Source organism: Lissotriton helveticus, chromosome 11 (genome assembly GCF_964261635.1).
Source record: "Lissotriton helveticus chromosome 11, aLisHel1.1, whole genome shotgun sequence".
In the NCBI taxonomy this organism is placed as follows: Eukaryota; Metazoa; Chordata; class Amphibia; order Caudata; family Salamandridae; genus Lissotriton; species Lissotriton helveticus.
Genome location: NC_136072.1, coordinates 151579122 through 151591816, shown reverse-complemented (window position 1 = coordinate 151591816; position 12695 = coordinate 151579122). Strand labels below are relative to the sequence as shown.

The following is a 12695-nucleotide window of genomic DNA, read 5'->3' as shown; positions in this document are numbered from 1 at the left end:
CAAGATTTTTGCAAATCTTTATTGTTCGGGAAGATGCCAGGCTCTCATCAATAAAAAATAAAACATTGATTAAAGGCAAAAAAAAATGTGTCTACAAAAAGAACATATTACCATAGTACTCTCTGGCACTGAAGGGAACTACTTTGTTTGTAAATGCGCTCATTGTGAAAGTGTGCTGTAACTCGTAGTGATATATACCCTACCAATCTCAAAGAACTTCGATGTTCTTAGACTTTCATGGTGTGATGGCTAGAGGTAAATTTATTTCTACGGAGATTTCTGAATTTTCAATATGCCCTGTACGTATGAAATTGGTTATTGTGAAGAAGTGGATTCCAGTATATAAATATGTGGTTTAGGAACTGTTTTTCCTTGTGGGATTGGAATATTGAGGGTCGTGAATTCCCTGACTAGAGGTCTGGAAACTAATATCTACATTTATTTTAAAGCATTATGGGCTACATGCAAGATTAATTGTTTGGTTGCTCCTGAATATTGTTGTCTGTCCAGATGATGACCTAACAAAGTACTGAGGTCGAAACACCGTCAGCGTTCCCCTTTGGCAAATCAAGAGGAATTATTAACTACAATATGTACTTGTTATAACATGGACAAACACTTGACTCTTCATTCCTCTGCAATTGTGTGTTTTCTGTTTACACTGTGATTTCTATTATATGTTTATTGAATGTAACCTTGTGAGTACTAACATAAAACGGAACATCTTTGGCCGTCCAGACGGTGGTTTATCAGTTTCCATAAAATATGAATGTGCTCTCGCAGCCACAGCTATCAACTCGAACTCTTCTGGACTACAAGCCCTACAGATCAGAGGTCTGAATCTTAACAAACATCCAACGCGCCTGTTGTTAATAAACTGTTATATCAATCCTGTACTGACCATCATGTGAAACAGCGCCTTCCAACAGAGATCCAACAAGTGGTAGGGCGGACCCAGCCGTGCAAGCCGAGCCAGCTAGTATAAAGTCAGGAGTCATGATTCCGAGCCCAGGCAAGGTCTCCATGGGTAATAGATCTCCGGCAGATGCCCATGGCACTGCACCATCCCAGATAGACGCCCAACAGCTCATCAAAACCATCAAGAGCATGAATAATTATGGGGCCCCTGGGCCTAACCCGATTCCAGCACCGGTCTTCAAACTGGCACCAGAATTCTGGGCATCAATCCTAACCCCGCTCTTCAATCACACCTACTTGACCGCCTTAACCCTGGAGTCTTGGAAGGGTTCCTTATTGGTCCCCATCTTCAAAAAGGAGACCGCTTAAAGCTGTCGAATTATAGGCTCATTGCCCTGCTCGATCTGGAAGCTAAGGCATACGCCCACCTACAACGCGAGAAGTGGGTTGAAGAGAGAAACATAAAACCCTTGCACCAGACTTTCTTTAGGCCACAGGCATCAACCATGGACAATTTTCTGGCGATTGCACACCTTTCAGCCCAGGCAACCCTGAAGAACCATCCCCCACTCTTCTGCTGCTTCGTGGATTACAGTACAGCTTTTGACAAAGTAGTCAGAAAAAGATTATGGTAGAAGTTAGGAAACTGGGGTATACCATGAAATCTCCTGAAGGCAATAAGATCATTATATTAGGACACCTGGGTGCGGGTCAAAACAAGTGCCCGCACAGTACCCCCCAAAATAAGCACGGAGAATGGGTTGACGCAAGTATGCGTGCTGGCCACCATCCTCTTTAACTTATACACGGCGGATTTGGGGGAGGCCCTAAAAAGAGCTAGTTTAGTAGCCCCACGATTAGGAAGTGTGAGGCTGACAGTGTTACAGTATGCTGATGACACAGTCATAATGGACCACACAAAAGTGGGCCTACAAAGAGCGCTAAATGCATTAAAACTTTTAACATCATTAATAGCTTGACAGTTAACCAAGGAAAAACCAAGGTCATAATTTTTTGGGTCCGACCATCTGAAAAAGAATGTACTGTGGCAACTGGGAAACGCGCAAATTATCTTGGTGGCCTCATACAACTACCTAGGGGTCTGGCTGATTGGACGGACCAAGGCGAATGTACACCTAAAACAGCAGAGCTCCAAGGCAAGCAAGGTTACATATCTATTAAAACAACTAAGCCAGCATTTGATCAGCCCTTCCGCCAGCCCAATTCTTACAGTCTTAAGAGCAAAGCTCCTTCCAGCAATTAGCTACGGTCACATTGCCTTACCCGGGAAATTGGACATTCTCCTTAACTCAGCCTAAGTCAAGGCACATAAGGCAGTGCTTTTGATACTGAGAACAGCCGGAAAAACAAGGCTAGGACTGGAGTTAGGCCAGATCTGATGTGCCAGGGGAAGCTCATAAAGCTATATCTAAGGATATTAAGGACACCGGCTAACTCCCTAAAAAATCATCTGAGACCAATCTGTGAGGGGCCAGGCTTGGCCTGGCACTCTAGCCTTGGAAACGCAATTAAAGCACTGAAGATCGAGGATGAAAGCATTTCGCGGCTGGACATCCCCCTGAATGCCTGGAAGAGAGCAGTTAACAAACAAGTGCGTGAAATCTCCTTCGAACTAGACCTTAAATCTCTCCGCCGAAGCGCTCATTTAGATCCGTTGGAATTCAACCCTGCATGGGCACGAAGAGGTGAATTCACAATCTGTAGACTGTGCCCCTACAAGAGGGAATTCTGGTTGCATCTCTTATGCTGCTGCCCCAACTTTAACAACGAACGTCGGCGAATCCTGCGCCCGATCTGTATCAATAAAGGTATAAAGTCGTGCAGCGAAATTTCAGCCTTGTGTTTTTCAACCATCAACACCATGGCACTAGCGAGACTGGCAAAATGTATCCATCAAATCAGGATAGCCTTAAAAGTCGCAAACGAAAGCAGTGAAACCCTGGGGAAGAGCATGGTAATCTCCATGTAGGAAAGGTGATGGGATCTCTTAACGATTCACCAACGACAGTGCCCCTCTCGTATGCCCTCCAAGAGAGCATCACCCCTTGAGAGAGACCTCGTGTGCCCAGAGGGCGGGTCAAGAGATCCGAAATGTAGGTCATCTTCAGGGCATCAACAGGGGCTCCAAGAACATGTCCTTAAATGCTGAGGAAAGACCATGTGGGACTCAGGAGGGGTGTTAAATTTTACTCAGCACTGAGGTTTGAAAGGACTGTTTTTAGCTTTTTTATACTGATTGTTTTTACTGTAGTGATATTAATTAATTTTACAGTTAATAAAGAAGAGTACTAACTGTCTATCTGTATTGTTTTTGTTTTGTAAGGAATATTTAAACCTTTGTTTCAAAATGTTGTTTGGTACCTTGTCTTTTGTTTATTGTTTTAATTGTTGGATTTATACAATTGTCTTCAATATACTGTAATTGTTGTTCCTTTTATAATTGTATCCCTGAACCACTGTAGTTCATATATTGTTTATTGGCCCCATGTTCAGGAAAATAGGGCTGCCCCTGTTTGATGTAGTAACTTGTAGTGAAGCCAGCCAATGGCTGAAGTGGGCTGATGATTTGTCCATTGACAAATGTGAATGGTTTACACACAGACCATTGGATGAAGTCTGGCTTAAAACCCTTATAAGTAACTATGTTATATTTATACATATTTTAGTAAAAACAAAAGGTTGTTGCTAACACAGACCTACAAAAGGTCCAACCAATTAGTCTGGCATTGTTTCCTAACCTTTTGCCTTTAAGAAAGAAATAAAGAAGGAAGGAATCAAAGGAAGAAAGTAGGCCAGAATGAAAGAAAGACAGAAGGCAAGACAGAAGAAAGGAAAGAAAAGAAAAGAACAACAAACAGAATGCTAGAAAGAAGGGAAAAAAGGAAAGAATGAAAGGAAAGAAAGACAGAAGGCAATACAGAATAAAAAACAGAAAAGAAGAAAGAATGGCAATAGAGAAAAAAAGGCAGGAAAAAAGAACAGAGGCAAGAGAAAATCAAGAAAGAACAAGCAAAAAGAAGGAAAGAAGGAAAGAAAGAAAAGAGGAAAGAATGAAAAAAGGAAGGCATAACTTGATACAGAACGGTTTCAAATGAACACTATCTGGTTACATCAAAAGCATTGTGCTAGAACATCAGGATCTAAGCACAATGGCAACACTATAGTACAAACAAAAACACTGGCACTGAATTGAACTACAATGTGTGCAGATGTGCTCATTGTGAAAGAGCGAAATGAAGTCACTAAAAGTGAAGTTAATGAGTGGCTTTAGTAGGCTGAGACATTGCCCCATTCTGTATGCTGTAGTGTGTGAAGCAAAATGTGATTTACACAACAACAAACCAGTGGATGAAGAGAGCTTGCTGAAAGCCCTTTAAGTAAGTATACTATACATATTAACCATAGTTATATATAGCAAAATCAAAAGGTCTTGGCTAGCGCCAGACCTAAAAATTAAGTTCCCTCAAATGCTAAAATTAAAATGGTGTTGATGTTGACTAATATGTTGGAAGCAACTTTGCAAACAAACCTAAAAGGGCATGACATTCAAACGATTAGGTACACCGTTCACCTACTTCCTTTTCCTTTTGCATACCCCTTATATTTCTGTTATTGGATTCTGATTTGCTGGCATTTTCAACTCTAGGCTGGAATGCTGCTAACCACCTCCTAGTGCATGTGCTTTGACTCCTAAAGATGGGGAATAATTGCCTAATCGAGTTGACAAAGCTGGCTTTTTAGGTAAGACCACAGTACTATTGTGCAGAAGTTACAACAGCGGCATGAAGATCTCTTGTCGCATGTTGGCTGCAGCGTTCAAATGTACTTCCTTCATGAACCACTTTAAAAAAAAGTCTTCAGGAGGCCGCTGCAGCTCTGAACTGATCTATTCAAATGCCTTTCACTGCAATGCATTTCAATGGGGTGCTATCGTATATATTGGTCCCAAGATGGCTGCTCATCATGAGATCTGTGCTTAGGCTCCACTCAGATATCCTTATTTTCTTTCCCTTAAATTTCTCAACAACTACTGAATGGATTTACACCAAGTAACTGAAAGCGTGATCTTCAAATTTAGTGTAATTCCGTCCAGCAGTTCGGATTGTAGTTGTGTTCAAAGCTCCTATAGGAATTAACATTTCTCAGCCCCTGCTTGACCGATCACCCTGAAACATTCCATGCACAAAACTCACTAAGACGCTGTTTTTGGAAGATTTTGTGAAGATTCGTGAAACAACTGCAAAGATATGGGCAAGTCAAAAAATGCTTTTTCTATAGAATCTAGAATCTCTCAGTAAAAACTGTCTGTAGAATCTGAGTTTAAAGGAGCATCCAGCTATGAGTTACTAAATTGGACCGAATATATTTGTTGTTATTTTGAATAGTGATAGTGGGGACGTTTCCTTTGACTGCTCATTACAAGCCACATCATTACATTAACCCATTGAGTTATCATAGCAAGTCAAATATCCAAAGCTGGTCTGAAAAAAGAAGATATTCTGGAATAATCTTTTGACTTTGTTTTTTCTTTCTTTTTTCTGAGAGGGTCAACTATTCGGTAAATACTTGAAGGTTCACCCTTTTCTTCCTTTTTTTAAAACTGGCATGTCCTGAGTTACCGACTTAGGGACGGGTGAACTGTCATTCATCATTTACTTCACTTTAGTTCCGTTCATTTATTTATATAGCACACAGCATAAAAATTGTCATTTCTCAATGTGTCTGCATATGAGTACCAGAAGATTGTGTGTCTGTATATATGTTTTCTGTGTGTATACAAACTGCATACATGCCAACATTTTCAAAGTGGGAGATTTGAAGAAAAAAAAGTGAGGGAATGTATTTTCTCCAATTACATTGATTGAATCTGAGGAAATTTTAGACAGGAGACACCTAAAATAATGTCATTGTTGGCTTCACAAATCAGGAGTGCTGCCTATACACCATTTATACCTATACACGCCTATTGTCTCTGTCAGCTCCTTTTATTTTGATCTGGCTTGACAAGTTTAGTTCTCGGTTAGACTCATTTAAATAATATAAAATACTACCCAGCAGGCCATTGTAAAGCCCCCTCAGCAGTTGGTTTGTGGGAATGTCATCACAATTAGGTTAGTCCTCAGGACTACATACATCAAGTGGGCAATGTTCAGCTTTCTTTAGCCTTTGTTGTTAATTTCATTCCCAATTTTGGTCTGCCCACAGGGCATGTTAGACCTGGCATCTTTTGGCGTTCTTCCCCAGTCGTTTTGCTTTCTGACCTCCCTGTTTTGAGACTCTTTTTGCTGGTCTAGTGTCTCTGTGGACTTTCTCAGTGCTGTTCAGTGTTAAAGTGCAAGTGCTCCTGTTGTAAAGTGTATTATGGATTGGTGTTTCCATGATTGGAATTTTTGATTTACTGGTAAGTCCCTGTAAAGTGATTTGAGAGTGTCCGTAATTCAAATGCTATTAGTGGACCTGTTGCACCGATTGTTCCCCCCACAGAAGTAGCCCTATAAAGGTATCTCAGACCTGCCACTGCAGAGTCTGCCCAAAGTTTGTAACTGCCATGTCAACACAGCAAGTGCACCCACTTGGCAGGCAGGCCCATGGAACCCCTGTGGGCATGGTGCTCTGTATGTTAAAGGTAGGACATGTACTGATAGTGAATTACAGTGGATTTCATTTTTCACAATGTAAAGGCTAACTGTCTCATAGGATAGAATGGGAGGATACTTATAATATCTTATAAGTAAATCTTTCCATTGGGACAAGATAGAAAGATGGAGTTTTGCATGCCTGAACTCAGAATATTAGTAAGTAAGTAACTTTAGCTTTATTCGATTTTTAGATATAAAATCATAAAAGCACATAGCAAAAATATATACACAGTTACATTTCAAATCATATCACAGTAAAAAACATTATAGCATGGAATCTTTAAGAAAGGTCAGGTACCAAAACAATCCATTGTATATCAAGTCAGAGGCTGGGTATTAAAAGCCCCTCACCCCGGAGCCGTTTTGGCCCAACCAAAAGTTAGTCTCTTCAGTGATCTTGTATGGGGGTAAAGTGATTCTCTGGGATAAAAATCAGATAGACCCCAGGTGTGTATAGGTCCATCTCCTATCTGTGGTTTCCAAGACTGGAGGTAAGGGACAACGTTACTGTTTATAAACTTTATCAGCACCAGATCACCGGATCTCTCTTTTCGAAGCGGACCTTACCATCCCACCCTTCTAACACATTTTATTCTACCGTCGATGTCGGGGGGTAGGGGTCTATTCTTTGTTAGCCAAAATAATGCCTTATTTCTCAACTCCTGTTCGCTTTCAGTTTTTCCCTTTATGAGTTCAGGCACCCCAGAGAGGACGCCCACAAACGGGGCAGCCTCTGGTGGTAAATGAATGTGATTTGTTTCACTTTGCATGTTCCTTATCTTGGGAGGTGGCCTTTTAGATGGAGTGGTTACTTTGTTCAACCCCATTTTAAAGGAACAGCAGTGTGCTGTTTTTATTTTGGTAGGAACTTCCTCGCTAGGTTGAGTTAGCATGCTTGGTGATGCCTGTCGGATTTGAAAAACACTACTTTGTGAAGTTGTTAAAAGCTTTACCGTATCGCGTAAAGGCTGTGATTGGTTGGGGTCTGCCGTATTTTTTAGGAGTCTCGAGTTTGTCTTAATCATTTCGTCTATTGCCGCGATCCTGTCCCCAAGAACGTTCATTCTTTCTATTAATGGGTGTATTGTGGCGTTAAACATAATTTGAATCTGAGCCAAAAGAGATGGTGAAATAGGGGGTGCAGGCAATTTATTCTCCTTAGCTTGGGTGCCTGTTTGTTGGTCGGCTGATCGCTTTCTTTCACCAGAAGGGTCCTGAAAAAACATTATGGAGTTCGTGTTACCTATTACAGGTGGGCAGAGGGAAGTACCCCGGGGGTTTCCATAGGGTGGGGATAATGTACTAGGATGGGGGCTTGTGGTGACTGTAGGACAAAAGGAGGCATTAATATGCTCTGATGTTGACTTAACGGCCGCATACTCGGTTTTACATAGACTATTAAGTTCCCTCAGAAATGATAGATTTGGTGATGCGACGGCAGACTGAGGGGAAGTGATATCACTATAGGAATGGTCGGTAGACAATCGTTCTCGAGTTGTTCTTGCAGGTTGTTGGGCAGTAGACGGTGTTGTCTTCATTAAGTAGTGGACCATCGTCCCCTTGGCCAGGACCCTAGTCACAGTAGGAATTTTCGAGGCCCCCTTAGAAGACATGTTGTAAATGGCAGCAGGCACCTATAGGGACTGGGAATTCCTTAGCACAAGAGGTCTTACCTATTTAGGTTACACGGCCAGGGGGGGTGGCCCGACCCGGCCTCCTCTGGCCTATGAGGGCCGTAGAGGGCCCGCCCTTTGCCCGGGCTTAGCCCGGCGCAGTCCCGCGCACGTCCCGCGACGCGGGAGAGAGTCTTGCTTATCAAGCGCCTCCAGGCGCGGATGTCCGGTGTAGCGGGTCTGCCGCTATGCCCTCCTGGGAGATGTAGTCTCCCCCGCACTGCAGCCACGCAAGAATGGACAGGCTGTGGCGGCGGGGGGAGACCGATGGCAGAACCGGAGCAGAGGGAGCAGCCCAGGTAGGGCCGTAATGAGCCTTGCGGGGTCAGCGTGGGTCCCGGGGCTGGAGCAGTTCACCCGCTCTGCCGGAGAGAGTCTTGCTTATCAAGCGCCTCCAGGCGCGGATGTCCGGTGTAGCGGGTCTGCCGCTATGCCCTCCTGGGAGATGTAGTCTCCCCTGCACTGCAGCCACGCAAGAATGGACAGGTTGTGGCGGCGGGGGGAGACCGATGGCAGAACCGGAGCAGAGGGAGCAGCCCAGGTAGGGCCGTAATGAGCCTTGCGGGGTCAGCGTGGGTCCCGGGGCTGGAGCAGTTCAGAATATAAAGATGCATCTTTTAGTAAAGATGATTTTTATGTTCTGCGTTTGAAAACACCACTTTTAGAAAGTAGGTATTTTCTTGCTTAGCCATCCTATGTGCCCCTGCAGGTTTGTGTATTGGATGTCTGGATTTGGAGTGACAGGGGCTGGCGATGTCCATTTTCTCAGACAGCAACTGGAGGGGGTAGGGTAGATGTGCAGCCTGCCTTTGCCTGAATGAGTCAGAGCTGGGCTGAATAGACCCAGTCTGCATTCAGAGTAGTGGGAGGGAGTTTTTACTAGCACCTGAATATGCCTGGTCTGCATTTAGAGTGGTGGGCTGAGATTTTCCTTTAACTTGAATAGGCCCTGTCTGCCTTGGACAATGTTGTCTCCACCTCCTGCTGGTACGCGGGGCCAGAGAGGACCAAACTGGTTTGGACTAAGCACAGAAACTCTCTGCCCGAGAGTCAAAGGAATTTTGAGTATAAATATTGGGGCCTAGACCCCAGAACTTTAGAACTCGCTGGAATCAAGGAACCTGCCAAGAAGAAGAGAAGGAGTACGGCCCCTTTGCTGTGTTGCTACTTTGTTGGGTTGGCCTGCAGTTGCTGCTTCTGCCTTGGGCATTGAAAGGACTGGGCTGAACTATCTTTACTTGTGTTGAGCATCTCCGAGGGCTTGAAGTAGAGCTTGCATCCTGGTCTGAAGTCTCAGGGACTGCAAAGTCTTCGCCAATCTCTGGGTACCACTTCTGGAACCATTGTTTCAGTAGCGACAGAGAAGGGAAAAGCAACCAACTCTGTTGCTGGCTCCATGTTATGTTATGTTAAATAATATTTATACAGCGCACGTACGCCCTTGGGCTTCATGGCGCTGAGGTACGGGAACATAACAAAGAAAGGAAAAATAGACAGCCGGTTTAGGAATAAACATTATTTGAAGGCCTGTCTAAAAAGCCAAGTTTTAAAGTGATGTCTAAAAGTGAGAACGTCAGGGCTCTGTCTGAGGGGCAGAGGAAGCATATTCCAGAGGCTGGCGGCTAAAAAGTCAAAGCAGCAGCCGCCTGAACGTTTTTTGTTAAAGGAAGGAACAATTAAGAGATCCTTCTTTGCAGAACGGAGATTAAGTGGGGGGGTGTACCTGAGTACCAAGCCTTCAATAAACTTAGGGCCAGTGTGCTGAAGAGCTTTAAAACCATGCAGCCCGTCTTAAACATGACCCTCTGCGCCACCGGGAGCCAGTGCAGTTGTTCCAGGCCAGGGGTGATAGATTGCCACTTTGGCTGCTTGAGGATCAGTCTGGCCGCTTGGTTTTGAACTAGTTGAAGTCTCTTAAGTTGGCCAAGCGGAAGTCCCAGGTAGATGCTATTAGAGAAGTCCAATCTGGACATAACCAAAGCAATGACCACCTGGATCAGGGCTGAGTGGGTGAGGAATTGGGAAATCTTTTTTATTTTCCGGAGCTGAAAGAAAGCCCCGGAGACAACAGCACCAATTTGACCCTTAAAGAGAGGTCGGCGCTGATTATGACTCCCAAGCTTTTCACAGAGGAAGATTTGCACGGGGGTTGGCCCATGATGCTAGGCCAGAAATGAGGACCCCAACTTAGCTCACTTTTCCCAGGCAAGATCAGTTCGGTCTTGCCTGGGTTAAGTTTGAGGTGGTTGAGGTTCATCCATCTATGGATGTGATCCATAGCATTGTGGAATTCAGTAACTGAATCTGGGGTATTGAGGGGGAAAATAAGTTGTAGGTCATCAGCATAATTAAAAATGGAGACCTGATAATTCTTTAGTGAGTGAAGCAGAGGACGAAGATAAAGATTAAATAAGAGAGGTGACAGTGAGGACCCCTGTGGGACCCCACAAAATGAAAACAATTTAGGAGCAGAAAACGGACCAAGTGTGACGGATTGTGATCGGTCAGAGACAAAGGAAGTGATCCAATTCAGGGCCGAGCCCCTGAGGCCGGCCTGCTCGACACGGCTGACCAGGATGGAATAGTCAACCGTGTCGAACGCGGCCGGCAGATCGAGGAGTATCAGCGCCTGATGGATGCCTTTGTCAGTATTCGAACAGAGCTTGTTCTGGACAGCCACGATGACGGCCTCCGTCGAGTGGCCGGGTCGGAATCCTGCCTGGTTGGGCTCCAGATACTGAGTTGTCTCGATGAAATTAGACAAACAGTTTGTTACATGAGCTTCCAGTACTTTTGAAAAATAGGGGAGTAGGGAGATAGGTCTGTAGTTGGTAGAAATGAGAGGGGCAGTGCCAGGTTTCTTGAGAAGCGGAACAACAGAAGCATGTTTGAAGTTTTTTGGCACAGTGCCACTGGAAAGCGAGTTATTTAACAGGGTAATTATCCCCTGCGGGAGGGACAGACCGATATCTCTGAGAATGAGCGGAGGGCAAGGGTCAGATGGAGAGCCAGATTTGACCCGAGCTAAAAGAGTAGTCAATGTTTCTAAGGTAATAGGAGTAAATGAGTGCAGTAGCGACTGGTTAGAAGAGATATCACTTAAAGGGGTGGGTGAGGGGCAGGCCAGGATACTCTTTTTGATGGTGTCGATTTTTTCCAAGTTCTGAAGGCACTGCAGAAGGCACCCCCGCATCTCACACTGCAACCCATGTCTCATTGACGACGACCGCCACCACTGACCCGCTGCCTACACCGTGGCCTGTGGGCACCGCACTCCGCAACGCCTCACTTCACTTCGCCACCCTGGTTTCACCCACGCCGTCGTGCCTACTGACTTCGACGTTTGTGACCACATTGTGGCTGGGAGCACTGCTCGCAATTTTCATGACGCACCGCCTCATCCCACACTGCAGTCTGGACCGACTAACCGGCTGTCGCTTGCACTGTGACCTGCCAGCACAGCAATGAACAACGTCTCACTCTGCAACATAGCTCTGGTCTCACCGACACAGCTGGGTGACCATCACTGAGCCGCTGCCTGCACCATGCCTTGAGGGCACTGCACGCTGTGCCGCTTCACTTCATATCTTAACTGAGACCATTGCCACGTCCGGCAAGCCACAACGAAAAAATTTGCTGTTTAGGAATCTGCCGACAGAACTAAAAGATTCTGTTGTTTTCAATATCGCGGTAGCCCCGGGTGGACCTACCGACTTGGAAGAACTGTGTTTTTGAGAAATTTCTGCAATTTTAAAGGATATCTTACTAAGTATATATTTTTAAGCACTGTATGTTGGATTTGTATCGTTTTGGTCTTGTTTTGGATATATAAAGATAAAGGATATTTTACTAAACTGGTGTGGTGTCCTTTTGTAGTGTGTTCACTGTATTACTGTTTGTTATGTGCAAATGGTTTACACACTGCCTCTGAGATAAGCCTCTGCTCGTGCCAAGCTACCAAGGGGGTGAGCAGGGGTTATTTTAGAGTGTAACTCCCTTATCCCGACTAGTAGAAAGGGTCCCTATTTTGACAAAGGTGAAAACCTTTTCCAACTAGAGACCCCCATTTCTAACAGGGCAGTAATTTTGGTTTGAAGTGTCATGCATCGTGAGTGATGCAGGGGATGTCCTGCTCAAGAGGCCGGAGACATGCTTCAACTTTTCAGCGTCTGCATACGAAAGGTGATGAAAACAGCATTTTAGGTGCTTGTTGAAAGCCATCCGGACTTTACATACACCATATTCACTGCAGCGCCATTACCTAACAAATATTTTGGATCTGGGAGGCAGCCATGAGCTGAAGACCAGCAAATAGGCAGCTCCCAATAACTGTACGACTGGGTTGCCAAGACAGTGCCGTTTAGCCCACAAAAACATACCACAGTGGTGAGCACCTTTAGGACGTGCAAGTAGGACTCATTTCTAAGTTCTGAAATATCACGAA

General features: G+C 44.6%; 1 protein-coding gene across 2 annotated transcripts in view; it reads left to right on the top strand.

Annotated features, from left to right (window-relative positions):
- The window catches only part of ZBBX (zinc finger B-box domain containing), a 509107-nt gene that overhangs the window by 121740 nt on the left and 374672 nt on the right, over positions 1-12695 (top strand). The window lies entirely within an intron of this gene.